Genomic DNA, 17,324 nt, shown 5'->3' on the forward strand with positions numbered 1-17,324 from the left:
AGGTAATAAACTCGGCTGGAGCAGGTTTCCCTCCTCTGTATTTCGCTCCCGTCTCCTCGAAGGTTTTTGCTCTCACTTTGCGGAGGATAAAAACATTTGGACAGGGTCAGGTCGGGCGCAGAGCAGCCGGTGACCTCAGACAAACTCCAATCAGTCACACTAATGTTTCATAAAACAAGTAAAGCCAAACTGAATGCTAACATGGACAAATGTACACAGGGGAGGCAACTGTGTAAATAATCTTGAAAAAACACCAGAATATCGCTCCGTCTGCGCTGACCGATTAACTCAACCGTTTCCTCCATTCTGCTCTCGCTCTCCGTTACAGTCCAGTTCTTTTGAGGATAAAGGGACTAAACCGAGCCTGGATTACGCGACTAAACGCCTTAGGGTGCTGTTTAGTGTATTTTTAAACAGATTTATTAAAATGGAGGTTTGGAAAGAACAGCCCTGTAGGTTAACAATGAAATATTTATAGAAATGTAGTGAGTCATTTTAGGTTTAGACAAGAAGAACACGTCTAAGTTAGAGGAGAAGAGTCAGAAGATCAACTCATTAATACTACTTCAATTCAATATTATTCACGGGACACCTACTCGATCCCCAGGGCCTTTGACTCACTGTCTCTGGGTTGAACCTGTCAGGAACAGTGCGTCAGGTCCGAGACAGAATCCTGCTCAGGACGCAGCTGGAGGATTGTGCATGTTTTTATGTTAACAGCAGCGGTAGTTTGTGCAATTCAGTTTTTATTTTGTCATTTTGATTAGGTTAAATTCTTCAGTTTAGTTAAATTAAATTGGGTGAGTGGGTGGGACTAAATCATGTCTAAAACAGGATCAAACCAGGACATAATTGTGACTAAACCAGCATTAAAAAACGAGGAATCCACACAAGGAATATTGGGAAAACTTAAATATGTCAAACATAATCATGGTCTATAAACCCTTTAAAGAAGTTCATACAGTTAAACATAAAGGCAGATTCTCGTTACAAGAGAGACGGCAAAATCCCAGTAATAAAAGACTTATTTGAACGTTCTGCCTTTTCAGTTTGCGTTGAAAACTGTTGTATTTGGTCCGCACAGCACAAGGAACATGAGATAATTTCATATACTTTTAGTAGATGTGTTAAACAGAGGCTTATGGACTTATCAGACATAAACTAATGTGTTTTAACTAACGTCTTGTGATTGTTTTGTCTGCCATGTTTCTCTTTGTTTGTACAGCGTGAGCTTTTACTCATTCAAACGACATATTGTATTCACTGATATGGCCAATGGGAACACAGATGGACACTAAAATGTAGTTAACATGATTATCTGTGAGAATCCACTAAAAACGTTGCCTATTTGTCCCAAGTTTGGTTTAAACGTTTATAATGTCACGTCCTGGTTGGACATGAGCAGGTAGAGGTAATTCCATAACTGTTAGAAAAGTGCGATGGACACACACTTTGTAATGTCCCTTATTGATGACATAAACCTGTACTTTTCTCACTTATTTTTCACTTTTTCTTCACAAACTGACGCCTTAATTGTTGTAAAATGATGACAACTTTTTACCACAGAGACCATCGTCATGTGCACTTTAATTAATGTGCACTGCCCCATACAGACATACAATAGTCATAAACTAGGAATAAACCAAGACTCAAACAGTACTAAACCTGGACTAAACAAGAGTATTATGACTAAAATAGCAATAAAAAAGGACTGTACCACTGAACCAAGACACAACCAGGACTAAACTAAGATCATGGACTAAACTAAGGCTAAACCAGCAGTATGGACTAAACTAAGGCTAAACCAGGACTAAACCAGCAGTATGGACTAAACTAAGGCTAAACCAGGACTAAACCAGCAGTATGGACTAAACTAAGGCTAAACCAGCAGTATGGACTAAACTAAGGCTAAACCAGGACTAAACCAGCAGTATGGACTAAACTAAGACTAAACCAGGAGTATGGACTAAACTAAGGCTAAACCAGGACTAAACCAGCAGTATGGACTAAACTAAGACTAAACCAGGAGTATGGACTAAACTAAGGCTAAACCAGGACTAAACCAGCAGTATGGACTAAACTAAGACTAAACCAGGAGTATGGACTAAACTAAGGCTAAACCAGGACTAAACCAGCAGTATGGACTAAACTAAGGCTAAACCAGGACTAAACCAGCAGTATGGACTAAACTAAGGCTAAACCAGCAGTATGGACTAAACTAAGGCTAAACCAGGACTAAACCAGCAGTATGGACTAAACTAAGACTAAACCAGGAGTATGGACTAAACTAAGGCTAAACCAGGACTAAACCAGCAGTATGGACTAAACTAAGGCTAAACCAGGACTAAACCAGCAGTATGGACTAAACTAAGGCTAAACCAGCAGTATGGACTAAACTAAGGCTAAACCAGGACTAAACCAGGAGTATGGACTAAACTAAGACAAAACCAGGACTAAACCAGGAGTATGGACTAAACTAAGGCTAAACCAGCAGTATGGACTAAACTAAGGCTAAACCAGGACTAAACCAGGAGTATGGACTAAACTAAGGCTAAACCAGCAGTATGGACTAAACTAAGACAAAACCAGGACTAAACCAAGAGTATGGACTAAACTAAGGCTAAACCAGCAGTATGGACTAAACTAAGGCTAAACCAGGACTAAACCAGCAGTATGGACTAAACTAAGGCTAAACCAGGACTAAACCAAGAGTATGGACTAAACTAAGGCTAAACCAGCAGTATGGACTAAACTAAGGCTAAACCAGGACTAAACCAGTAGAATGGACTAAACTAAGGCTAAACCAGGACTAAACCAAGAGTATGGACTAAACTAAGGCTAAACCAGGACTAAACCAGGAGAATGGACTAAACTAAGGCTAAACCAGGACTAAACCAAGAGTATGGATTAAACTAAGCCTAAACCAGGACTAAACCAAGAGTATGGACTAAACTAAGGCTAAACCAGTACTAAACCAAGAGTATGGACTAAACTAAGGCTAAACCAGGACTAAACCAGCAGTATGGACTAAACTAAGGATAAATCTAGGACTAAACCCAGTCTAAATCATGTCTAAAATATAAAAGTAATATTGAATCCACCCCAGCCACCCACATTTCCTTCTCTCCATAGGACCTAAATGGCCTCTTTTATATTCTAATGACTTATTTGAGCTTAGCCCCCTCTCCCCTCCGACCCCCCTCTGAGCTCAAAGCCCGGCTGATCTAACCTCAGCTTGTTCTATCCCGGCTCACTCACCTCAGGCTCACTTCTGCTCCTCTGATCCATCCTTCACCGTTTAAACATTCTCTTTGATGGCTCCTTCGTTATATCGTCCTCTCTCGTTAGACCCCAATTACCCATGATTCCGAGGGGAAGCGGGTGTTAGCCGAGCAGCGAGTGTGTGAATATTGCCGGATTATTCGTTTTCTCATTCAAAGCCGTGTAGTTCCCGCAGGTCCTCTCCTCTCCACCTTCCTGACTGCAGCGGCTGCTTGGGGGGAAAAAAATTGACTTGTGTATTTTCATCAAGGAGAGAAACGATGATTTATCCTCCTGGTATACTTCAGCACTACTACTATTCCGGACAAAGCAGTTAAGTTATGGATTTGTCCGGAATAGCAAACATTTCCAGCGTGATTTTGATACTCGGGAAAAGGCTTGAAACTTGATACAGATTTTGATACCACAATGATAAACCAAAACCCAATTTTAGTTTATGAACAACAGCGGAAAAGAGAAGGCATAGAATTAGAATTGATTGTGTATTTATTTTGCCTTTTTATACAAAATATGCAATCTAGTACTTTTCTCATCAGGTCAGTGCACTTTGAGTCAAATATAATCCGAACCCATTGAGAGAGATTTTGCTAATTCCACGCCCCATTTAGTCGACTAATCGATGCACAGTGCGAGACTTTAGACAACGAAGAATTTGTTGATTAGTATTTGATTTTCTTTTTCTTTTTTATAATGGATTTAGAAGAACAGCTGAACGTTAAATGGGGATGAGAGAGAAGGGAGGACATGCAGCAAATTGTCAGACTCAATCTCACGACACTGAGTACACTGTGCACGTGAAGCCTGGCATGTGTGCTGCCGCCTTAATCCCTCCACCACCGGGCAGCACAATTAGTATTTTCAATACTTCTGACAACCAGAGCATGAATGTTCCACAATACAGATTTTCCCCCAATTCAAGACTAAAGTTCCATGGCACATGACACAGGAGAACATGCACACCGTGGAGTCTTTCTTGAGGTGCAGATTCACTAGACAAAGCATTGCACTTTCAGGTTGAAGATGTCAATATTTTTTATTACGTTTCAACATTGTTGCTTCATCATTTCTTTAATATCTTAACTGTTGGAGGCACAGGAAACACCATGATCCTGTAAATGACACTATTGTGAGGACTCCACACGACCTTTACACGACGGCAGCGCTGGGCTCTTCAGATCATGAAACTGTTGTCATGCTGCACATCAGAAGACTGTGTGCACACCGAGCTGGTCCCAGGACTGAAACATGACATTGTTAAAACAAGCTGGCGTCACCAGGGGCCAATTTACAGATCAAATCAAGGCAACGTCTAATGTGGATCCTAGTAAACAAACAATCAACTATCTGTGGAGGAGGGAGTCCCCTCAGCTCCGACTTTGGGGAGAAAAAAATTGACTTTGAAGGTCACTGATTAAATATTGAATGAGGTGTTGCTCAAAGGTTGAGTGGTTAAAGCCGCAGCACATATGCTAGACACTCCTTGAGCCCCTCTGGTGGATATTGACATAAATATCGAGCGTTGTTCCTCAGTCGTAGACTCATGACCAAAATGAAGACGTGATGAGTTTCGAGTTCGTGTCATTGGATAAGGAGGTGATGCACACTCATTAGCTGTAGCTACACACAGAGGTAATGACGGACAGAGCAAGAGGAAGAGAGAAGAGAGAAGAGAGAAGAGAGAAGAGAGGGGGAGGGAAAGGGAAACAAAAAACGCAGTCAATAGAGATTCTAAAAAAGGGTCCACCACCTGCTTGTCTCATTACGGCTGCACAATCTTGAAAAAACAAACATAGTAGTAAAGAAAAACAAGTGAATTAGCTAAAGATGTCTGATATTATAGATTCAGATTCATGATGACGTCTCCTGCAATGGTTTTCACTTCACTGCTGAGCCTTGTGAGGTTCATTTGTGGAGCCGAGCGTGAACAAGATTCGTTTTCTGTATAAGACAGATATTTGTCCTTTTAGAGCACTTCCTATTGTATAAATAATTGCAGCCTTTGTGATTTGATAATTGCAATTTGTATATGATATTGTGCATTGTCCTTGATTTCATTTCCTGGCTTGGAATGATCCTCAGTAGCATTAAATGTATCCATCTCAAAGAGGATAAGCAAGTGATGCCATCAGAGCAAGATACAGGTCAGATCTGTGGAGAGGCCAGCCTGCTCACAGTAAGAAGCATGAAGGTTTCAGTATGTCTCTTCAATCAATTAAAACAGCTGTAATTAAATAAATGCAAGATAGATATGTTAATGGCATACTGCGGAACGTTCTAGGCAAAGCAATAACATTTCCATGGAAACAAGTGTTTAACTGTGTGGTACTGCTGTTTCCTCCGCAAATAACGTTGTATTAGTCCTGGTTCAGTCCTGGTTTAATCCTGTTTGCAATGAATGGATTTAATTTACGTTATACCCACTTCACCACTTAGTTTTGAAAGCTTTTCCACCGTCAAGGCATGCAAACATTGAAACATTCCAACAGATCATTTTATCTGTTCAAATCAGAGGTTAAATCTTTACTGAGCACTTTGAAAATCTTTCATTTCCGTGTTTGTTTTGATCCATTTTGTGGCGACAGGATTAATTATCGAGCTGAAGGTTTGTTTGTGAAAATAAGTATCAAAAGAGTCGAGAGGTTTGGCGTTTGCAGGAAAAACAAGATGGTAGAAACACAAAGAGAAGCCAAGTAGATGAGTTGTTATATTTAGTCCCTGGTTTGATATCCTAACACATTTCTATACACACATTCAGGCTGTATGTGTCAGGACAAATTTCACACCTGGATTTGTCTTCCTTTGATATATTTGTCCAATCAGAAAGCTTCGTCTGACAAATCATCCAATCGCAAAGCATCCCCTGACGAATGGTCCAATCAGAGAGCAGCATTGATTTAGAGCCTGGCCGACTCAGCAGCTGTCCAAATCCATCACCAACAGACCAATATCTCCACAAGGACAGAAGGACTATGACTACGGTCCAAGAGAGTGACCCAGGTCCAACCCATGACAAAACTACAGCGACTGAACAAGGACTAAACTGGGGCTAAACCAGTTCCAAATTAATACTGCTCTATCAACTCCCTTTGTCCATAAACAGCCACTAAACAGGAGAACTATTAAATATAGAATAAAACAGGAATAAAGCAGAGCTAAGCTAAAAGACTATACTAGATTTAGATTAAACGCTTGGAACAAACAGGACTAAACTAATAACCAGACACTATAGGACTACATTTAGGACAGAACATCCCCTTTCTCCTTGTCTGCTTTGCGCCCTAAGCCCTAAGCCCTTCAGTATAAAGACATTAGCCCTACACAGACACTTTGGCCCCAAACTCACTTAAACCATCATTGACAGAACCGCTCGATATCTCATTCCGGGACATCAGACACACTTCATTTACATGCTTGTCCCGTAGTCGCAATGACCGCGTTTTTACGATCTATTACCGTTTTTTCCCCTGTTTGTTGTTGTCAGCACTTTTGGCCTCACAGATTTGTCTTGGTCTGTCACTCACTAAACTAAAGTCAATTTACAGGAGAAGGGTATAACTACAGCTACAAGAGAACTCCAGTGAAACTGTACTGGTGAGACCATAGAATATACTGGGAGATTTAAACAAGTTTAGTTATTCAGTTATGTTTAGTTTGCTAGTTTGATAAAGAAAATGCATATACTTAGATACAGTTGATACATAAGGAGTACGTGGTATGTAACCCTGTGTAGATCTCCTTTCAATGCAGTGTTTACAGGGAACTTGTTTACAACAAGAAGATTTAGATCCTTCAGATAATTAAGCAATGTCAAACTCAGTTAACATTTTAAAAGAGAACTTTTTACTATTTCTACAATGCAATTTCTTTCTTTTTACAAAATTGGGTCATTGGTGAAATTAATTTGCTTTATAAGCTTTTGAAAGTCAATAATTTAGTTGACTTCCAGTCACAGCTGCCCTAGGGCTGAGTGACAGAAACAGCTGCTATTCTGCGCCAATACCAATCCCTCACCACATTCAGACAGAGCAGGTGAATGAAGCGTCTTTCCAACTCATTGAGTGATTATTATTAATGACTAGACCAAAACGACTGCAGTAGCAGCAGTGTAGAACACCCTTTCCCGTCATCTCTAAATATGCATTGTTCAGTCTTTGCAAGAACCGTCCTCAGATTATTACTTTTTTCTTTGTTTTTGTGTTGGGGAAAAAAACATGTCTCATATTTTGGACGTTATGACAAATGGAGCCATCAGGCTGAGACTGTACACCCACTCCACGTGAACTTTACTCTGCCGCTATCGACCACAGTGACTGATGGGAAATGTCGGAAGCGTCTGGGGAGAGGGAGAGCGCGACCTTTGCTTCAGGCTCCTTCACGTGGAAATAAAACTCTCCAACGATTTGGGAAAGATGAGGTGGACTAAGCTTCGGTCTGCAGGGGCTGTGCTTGAGAAGAGGCTGTGTGGACTGCAACAGAATATCAAATACGGAAGAGTACACAATACATTTCATAATATTAAAAATGATGGTCATTTTTATAAAATTAGTACTAAACCTAACTTAAACAAGACAAATGTATATGTCCTTAATGATGTTTAAACCAGGACTAAATCAGATCCAAGCCAGAACTGACCCAGGAATAAACTGGGACTGGCCCAGGACAAACAAGGTAAAACAAGGATAAACCAGAGCAAGACCTGACCAAATAAGAACTGTGCCAGGACTAAACAAGAGCCAACCCAAATCTATTTAAATTGGTCCGAAATATATCCAAATAAGCGTGTTTTCCCCTCCTGCTGCTGAAGCTTGGTTGGATGTAAAGGTGTCTTTTAGTGGCCTCTACAGGCCACTGAGCATTACTGCGTTGGAAGCTTGGCTCTTGGTGAATACTGCCATTGTGTCCTTGGTTAAGGCCCTTAACCCGACTCGTGTGTGAATTCCATACAGGCTAAACAATAACTGATTTTATTTTATAGGCTTTATAGACTTCTATTATTATTATTTTATTATTTGTTGTTTTATCTTGCACTTTAATGCCGAAACAAGTTCCTATGTTTGCAAACTTTGTTCAATGACAATTGCAATAAAACTGTTCTGATTCTGATTCTGACAACATTTTAAACTTTACAAAGCTAGAGCTGATGTGTTGAAAGTTAAAGCAATGCTTTGAGAAAGACATTTATGGAAATTAATCAATTAATTATATATGCAAATACTTACTTAAGGACACATGTTATGCACAATTAGCTTTTAACCATCTTCTAACATTGTTCCCTCATCAAAAACATACCTGGAGTAGCTTCATTCACGCTAGTTTGATAAATCCTGATTAGAAAGTCCTCTCCCCTCCGACCGCCAAAAACATTCCTCTCTAAAGCGCAGCAATAACTGATGTTTTCTCCATAATGTAAGTGGCACTGAGAATCTTCTCTGCTGTTTTTTAAGTCCATAAATCATCGCCAGAACATCTATAGACTAATCACGATTATGCATCCTATTTTAACCTTTAAAAGCAGCTATGTACTATGTTTTCCCTCAAAACGGATACGTTATTTCTACCTGCTTTACCTTTTCATGAATCTACATTCATGCTGATGTGTTGACTGAAACCTTCCCTGTGACTACTAGCCCTTTAAGCAATTCAGCTCAATTTTATGTGTGAGTGCTCGGAACCGATTTTCTGCAAAATCTTCAATGGTGAAATGCGCATCCATGTGTCTCATGGTTACATGTTTACTGCTGCCAGAATCACATCTAAAGCAAAAGATTTTTATAATCAGCCAAGCTCTCAGTTGCTCTCTGTTGTTTGCACAGTTTGTGCATTGCCTCGTTGTCTAACCTTTTCACAATAAGGCCCTTTCTGCAGGTGGAAATGCTGAGGCTTTCCTGTTTAAAGCTCCACAGAGAACGTTTTGTTGTTTATCAGGGAAACTTGACATCGCAAACATTTGCATACGATTTTTCACAAGACAGGACTTTTCAGCACTACACAGACCGCGATGAAACAAAGTAGAAAGAGACTGCAGGGATCGTAGTGAACATCGGGACAGATGGCAGAACAAAACAGCTGCAACAGAAGTGAGTTTGTCCACCTACGGAGCCGTGCTCATCGCTCGCACCGGCACACCAGCTCCTGTGTGTGAGCGACACAGGAGAGAAAAGATATGGCCGCTCGCACACGCCCGGCCCACACGAGATCCCATGTGTTCTACTGTGCCTCTACTGCAGGCTGAGCAGTGTGTGAGGTGCGACAGGAGGAGGACATGTGGGCAGGAATCAGCCGAGGTGAACAGAAATAATCATATTGTCAGTGTGATAGAAAACAAAGAGGTTTAGTTTTGGTTGATACCAATAAGACCTTTTCATTAGGAGGTCCCGCCCAGTGGGCAGGGCCTACCACAAATAGGATAAATATCTGAGTTCCCGCTCTTGATTTGCAGATCGAGAATGACTCTCGGATGAGAGTCGAAACGATTTGTTTTTTCAAAAAAACAAACAACTACAAATGACTACAACTGAATCTTTTTCTACAATAAAAAGTAACCGTAATAGTAACAATGTCAATACAGACAAATTAGGGGTTTAAAACTGTATGTAACATTTTGATTAAATATTTCACAAACATGACATATCAGTGTCCCTGCAAAAAAGATACACCAGATAAGCCTATAGCTTAACAATTGTAATGCAGATTTATTCTTTATTATAGATTCATCGGACATGTTGGTTCTCAAAATGATTATCCAATCAGAGAAGAAGAAACTTACATATTTCTTCTTAAAAACATTTGAAGAGAAAAACAGTTAGAGCCCAGGCTACATACAGTTCCTTAACGCCAGGTGTACAATGACCCCAGTGCTGACGCAGTTTGAGACCCGCCTGGGTTATTTGCAGATTGCCTGTTACACCAACTCCGGTGACACAGATTCACATGGTTTCGCGTGAGAAAACCTGTCAAACGACCTGAAAGCGTCACCAGACCACTGCGATCTCCTACAAAGATAGACTTCATGGCGATTATTTCTGCAAACCTGTGCGGCTCCTGAACCCGTGGCCGCAGTGCTGCACCCAGACTGGAGTCAGTGTACATCCTGCATTAAAGGTCCCATATCATGCTATTGGTACCTCATATGTGCCCAACGTGTTTTTAGAAAAAAATGTATTCCTGCAGTCTTTAGCTAGAGAAAACGCTCTATCCTTCTCCTCGGATGAGCAGACAAACTGGGGCTACCAGCACGCAGCATGCATTTTCAGCCCATCCTCCAGGAAGCACTCGGTACCTGTAACACACACCCCTCCCCCACGCCCTCGAGTCACTGCTTCAGGATGGCGCCTTATTGTTCTGTGCTCTAGTATCTTAAAGTACACTCTGCCTCCATCTCCTGATTGTAACAAACCTGTGTGCCTTCAGTATGGTTTTTATTTTGTTTTGAATTGTTCATCACTATGGCAACAGTTCATGTTATCATGGCCACACCAGGTCTGAACAAGGGCAAGAAGACCAAGTCGATTTTACCAGGAAGAGAAGACCAGAGCTAAACTAGAACATAATGTAAACTGAACTAAACCAGGACCAAATGAGGACTAAACTTTGACCTATTCTTCTGATTAAGCCAGAACTATAAGGTTCAAACCAGGACCGATCGATTATGCCAAAACTAAGCCAGGACTACACCAGAGTTTTTTGTTTTGTTTATAAGAGTTCTTCTATTAAGAGTGTTTTTTAAACTTCCTATAAGTTATCTGTCCTTTTCCTCAGTATCTACTGCGTTGTAACAACGAAATTTCCCCACGTGTGGACAATAAAGGATTATCTTATCTTATCTTAAAAATTTTGATCCACAAGGGAAACAGTTTGGAAAAAATGGCTCAATAAATACAAGAAATAATTTCACTTACATTTGTAAGTGAAAATATTTAGCAATAGAATTAAAAAAAATACTTATAAATAATTAAATACATTTATAGAAAGGTTTGCGAAATAAAAATATAAGAGGAACATTGAAATAACGCCACAAAATTTAGACACAGGCTACAGTTTGTAAAATGTTGATTTTCAAAAGAGCCAAATTATGCCATAAATATCATGAAGTGATATAGGCCTATACTGTGTTGTGGCTGCATTTAGCCATCTCATTTCAACGATTACTCTGCAAAAGTGGTTAAGAAACGCAAAGCATCTGATCTTGTGAAGTCTCGCCTCAGACAGAAGAAAGTGGACTAAGCTCCGCTTTATCACAAAAAACTCAATGTGGATGGAAAAATAAAAAGATTTACCACACTGAAGGAGGAATCAGCATTTGCAGATATGCTGCTGGATCCCGGAGCATTTTGACATTTCCCCATTTTTTACTTTGTTTGAATGAAAGGGACCTATGGGAAACCCATAGAATATCAAAAATGAACTGAACTTGGTTGTGACAGACAGGGCGAACATGGGAAGGGACCAGCCGTGTTGGTCTCGGGCAGAATGGCCTTTGAACCGTGTTTTGAGCATAGTGATTAAAAATGGCAGAACTGTACTTGTCAAGGGACCTTAAAATGGAAGTAAGATAATCCTTTATTGTCCACACATGGGGGAAATTTTGGTGTTACAACGCAGTAGATTCAGATAAAAGGACAAATAACAGAGGACAGGAAGTTTAAAAACTCTTAATAGAAGAACTCTTATAAACAAAACAAAAAACTCTTATCAACAAAATTCCTCTCATATCTTAATAGGGAATGGAGGGGGGGAAAAAGAAAAAAAAAAAGATAAAAATAAAATAATAATAAAATAAAGTAAATAATAATAAAATGTCATGGAATGAGACATACACCGATGCTATTCCGTAACACATCGAGAACACAATTCAACTTAGAATATGAAACGACACAGAAATATCAGACATTTGTATGGCAAGCTTGGGAGAAAACACAGGGACTGATCACGCAGGCTGTTGTACGCAGCCTGCGTGATCCTCCTGCGTCTCACTCCGTTTTTCCCCATGCTGGTTGGTTTTATTAGATATTCTGGAATAGGCGGGTCACATTTCTCATTGGTCAGCTTCACATCAAGGCACTTGTTTTACAGCTGGTATTTTTCCGTAGAGATCAAGCCTTGGGTAAACATTACCCAAACTCCTCTGGGCTGTCACCCCCTCTCCTGGGGCAACATTCTTTGGCCCATCTTTACGAACCCTTCACAAACAAATGCTGTCACACACCCGTTCTTCTCTTAGACTAATGATGCAGATAAAATATCACTATTATGCAGATAAAATACATCACAGAAATGTACTCATATATTCACATTTTATCACATAAAATAAAGTAAAGTAAAAATGGCTAGCATAAGACTAAATAATACTAATATTTACATCAGTTGTATGCACATGAATATGGCCTTAATTGCTTGTGAGAACGACAGTAATTGCACATGAATATGACTTATTGCACATGGTTACATCAGTATTGCATGTGTTCAGGGCTAACAGTGTTTGTTGTAGAGTCTGACAGCAGCAGAAGGAAAGATCTGTGAAACCTTTCCTTCACACAGCGAGGGTGGATCAGTCTCTCACTGAAGCTGCTCTCCAGAGCGGACAGAGTGTCCTGCAGGGGGCGACACTCATGGTCCACGGGAAGTTTGTTTACTTGGGTGGGTGTGTATGCTACCCCACGAGGCGACCTCACTTTCCTTGCACGGTACTGAAAATTCTATACAATGATGTTGATCCTGGTGTCCGTCAGTGTTCACATTTTAAACTTATTGGATCTATACTGGATTAGACAACTTTCTTGTTTTCGATGGGTTGGGAGTTGGACAGTGGAGCAGAGGTGGACATGGGTGCAGTAGATCTCTGTGCTCCTCTTTGCATCGCTGTGGGTCTGGAGCAGAGGCAGGGGAACATACTTTGGAGATTTAATGCTGGTCTGCTCAATGACAGTCAATTTGTGAGAGCAATGTCAAATGACATTAGGACTTATGTGGTGGAAACGGACAGTGGTGGTGTTCTCCCCCTATTCTCAGGGATGCAGCTAGGGGAGTTTTGAGGAGCAGCGTAATAGCTGTCGCCTCAGCCAAAGGGAAACACAGCTCATCCTCAAATGCCACTGAAAATGAAATGAGAAAGTAGCAAACTGAACTGTAGAAAAAGATTCAGTTGTATCATCTGACTCTGTTTTGGGAAAAAATAAAACGTTTCGACTCCCATCCAAGAGTCATTCTCAATCTGCGAATCGAGTCTGGGAACTCGGGCGGAACCTTCTGTTGTACTCCAGATGACTACAACTGAATCTGTTTCTACAATGGAACACTCCTGGACAAATGAGGGATTACACAGATTAGTAAACTGAAGCACTTTCCACTAATCTGATCATTTTTTTGTTTTGCAATTGAAATGAAAATGAAAATTTGAATATTTTTTTTTCTTCAGCTGGGCTTTGAATACAATTTGAATCTGTCAGTAAAAGCCTTTTACATGTTCAGGAAATGAATATTGAAATATAAATTAATGTGTTTTCCATAAGACAAAACAAGATCAAATCAAAAGTTATGTTCAATAAATGTGAGAAAAAAAACTTGATACATGTAAGATTTGTATGTAATTTGTATGTAAACAATAAAAAAAAAAAAACTCTTTTTGAGCAGAATTTTCAACTTTGTAATTACAAATAGGGAATACAAAATATAACTATCTATATAACTAACTATCTAGCTAGTATCTATAATATTAAATAAAACATGAACAACACAGACTTTAAAACTATGTATCAAAAAACTCCTTCAATAGAAACAGTGGATGGATAACATTATAATTTGGCAGCAAGAAAAAAGCATTCCATAAGAAACGCATGACACAGAATGAACCAAGTGTGACATGGCTCAAATAACAACAGACATATTAAATGAAAATATATACCGGTAAATACCTTCATGGTTCATTTGAAAATTGACATATTTATCACTGATGCAGGTGGGTCAAATATGCCAAATGACACATGTCAGGCCATTTCCATTGATTCACACTTTTCCATGCTTTTTATTCCCTGTTTGCCTTTTGTTTGTATTAGTTCTTTTTCACTAATAAAAAGAATAAAGGGAACAAAATAACGGTGCACCGGGTAACTTTTCTTGAATTATACAGCAAGATAAACCAAAATATATATAGTTTTACATTCTATAATAACAACACACCTATAAACACAGTACCTTCACCACTTTTCTCATCTCCACCAGTTCCTACCTATGTATTTTGACATTTTTGCTCTAAATGTCCTTCCTTTTCCAGAACTGCCTCCTCAGCTCACTAGTGCCTTGTCCTCCTCTAACACTCCTCTAACACGCTAAAATAACAATGTTAGCGCTCCAAAATGGCCTCTTTGACGTGATCTTTTTTTTATTGAGCTGAGTGAACACAGAATTAGCCTCTCCGCACTCTCGCAGCTGATCCGGCACTTTTGCTCCTGCAGGACTAAATCAGTAAACTGCTAGGATCAAATTAGGACCAGACAGGATCAGACAAGGACTTGACCAAGACTAAACCAGAACTAAACTAAATCAATGGCCTATCAACTATCAAGGATCAACCACCGCAAAACTAGGACTAAAACAGGCGTAAAACAGGACTTAAAATAAAATAAACCAGGAGAATTTTTTGTTTTGACCAGACAAGGACTAAATCAGGACTAAACCAGCACAAACAATGTACTCCTGCTTTGTTTTGCTCCGCTTTCGAATTAGCGGTTAGCATGGCGTGGCTAACATTCCCAGGGTGTTGATTGGTTTGTCCACAGCTGTTAGCGCTCAGGCACGTCTAAAAGTTCATGGTCAAATTCAGGCGGCTAATCATAAAAAGCCAAACAAAATTGTGCAAAAGGAGATATGAAAATGAGGAGAATTGTGTCCATAAACAATGCACAAATGTAATTATGGTACGTTTGATATAAGGACAAATTGCTTCAAAATATGCGGCATAAACAAGTTAACAATCGCACAGAACAGGCAGGAATTTGGATAATTGGTAGACATAATATTGGACTAAAAAAGTGTATTATTTATAGCGTTAATTTCTGAATCACAATAAAGCTCCGCACTGCTGAACCACGCTGACAGCGATGACTATGGGGAGCTAGAGTTCACGAAAGCAAGCAGAGGGTTTATGAAAATAAGCTCTTAACAAAATCCTGCCCAAACAAGGATTAAAACTGGACTAAACCAGGACCAAAGCACATATAATAGCCGACTCCTTAGTTGAAGCGGTGTATAGTTTGAGCCACACTCTATGGTTGACTCATTTTGAAGTTTCTGAAAAGACAACGACGAAATCTGGGCAGAATCAAACCTCACCCTCTCGTCCCCTCTTTCCCTGCCTCTGCCACTTATCTCTTCAATCTTGTTTATGTCTCTCCTTCTCTCTATTTCCATTGTTGCCTGTGTCACCTGTCGTCTCCCAGCTGCCATGGAGAGGAGCCAGGAGCACAGATAATGAACCACACTCGGCCCCCATTATCCTGCTCCAAAACATGCACCGGAAACACGGAGGTAAAGGCGCAAGATAAACACAGCCAAGATATAGCTAAAGGTCTAGCTTGGTTTAGTCCTGGTTTAAATCTGGTTTAGTTAAATATTGGTTTAGTCATGCTTTAGTCCCACTTTAATCTTGCTTTAGTCTTGCTTTAGTCCTTGTATGCCTTTATTACCAACGCAGAAATAAATCCCCTCTACAATCCAAGTCTATAGAGATCTCCTGTACAGCGCCTCCTATGGGTGCTCATTAATCCTGCATTCAAGGACCTCATTTCCATGGGCCAAGATGATCCTGCGGCATCGAGCGGCCCGGAGCAAAGCATGATGGGAATTAATGGCATCTCTAACGGGTATGGACGTTTGGGTTTGGACAGGTTGATGAGCGATTCATTGGTTAATTTTAAAAAGGTTCCGTGGAATTATAATACAAAGATGAGAAAGGCGCGAGAGGCTGTCAGGTCAAGTTATATTCACAAAAGAGAGAGAAAGGAGGACATGCAAGAAGTTGAATATGCAAGTACAAGTACAATTACTAAAATCTTAATATATAATTTACCCAAGTACCACTTAAACATAGTGAACATGATTAGATTTAAAACTGTACTAAAGATGTCCATAGTTTTCCACGGTATGTTACCTAGAAACCATATTGTAAACAAGGGCCGGAATCTACACAATAGTAGAAGTGATAGAATGTCACTTATTGATGATGACATAGAACTCAGCTCTACTTCCTGTAATTTGCAGCTTTTATTTCTAACATTATCTCCACAAACTACAATTTGACATGTAAAACTGATAAATATCGCCATAAGTTCTATTCTACCAAAAGTAATAATAGGAAAAATCTGAGAACCATTTGGTCTTGTGGATTTGAAAAGTGCAATCATGAGTATTTTACTTCATGTGAAATATTCTACTTCTTCAAGTATAATTACAAAAGTACCTGAGTCTTTGTTCTTACCTGCTTAATATACCTAGCTTTTCTGGTTTCAGACCTTGTTTTGTTCTTGTGTGACCCTGATTTTATTTAGATTTTTTATTTGTTTGTGTTGTTGTTTAGTCCGAGTTTATTCCTGCTTTTGTCATGGTTTAGTGCTTTTATGCCTTCATTAGCTTCAGCCATGATTCAGTCTTAGTTTAGTTTAGGTATAAGTTAGAGTGCAATTATAAACTTAACTGAAATTATCGCATCAAACTCTAGAAAATATCAGAAATACAACCTATTTTCACATGATTTCTTAACAAAAATGAAAAATGATATAACAGTTGCAGAATAATTTGAAGTCATAGGTCAATATGGTGCTCATACATTATACATTCTCTTCATCATGGCTAAACCTGCTCCTCTGATTCAGCAGTTACACATCTGTCCAGCTCTTTTATGTCTATGGCCTCATTATCCCCCTGTTAAACCCCTAGGGGTCAAAGGTCACAGCTCCACTCGTCTCCTCCACCTTCTTGGAACTCCTAAACATCTCAATTAGCACTATGATCTATAGCCTCAAAACTGCTGACGCTACATCCTCCTTTAT

Source organism: Eucyclogobius newberryi, unplaced genomic scaffold, assembly GCF_026437365.1.
Source record: "Eucyclogobius newberryi isolate DKJ021-1_F unplaced genomic scaffold, fEucNew1.0.hap1 SCAF_1, whole genome shotgun sequence".
NCBI classification, from domain to species: domain Eukaryota; kingdom Metazoa; phylum Chordata; class Actinopteri; order Gobiiformes; family Gobiidae; genus Eucyclogobius; species Eucyclogobius newberryi.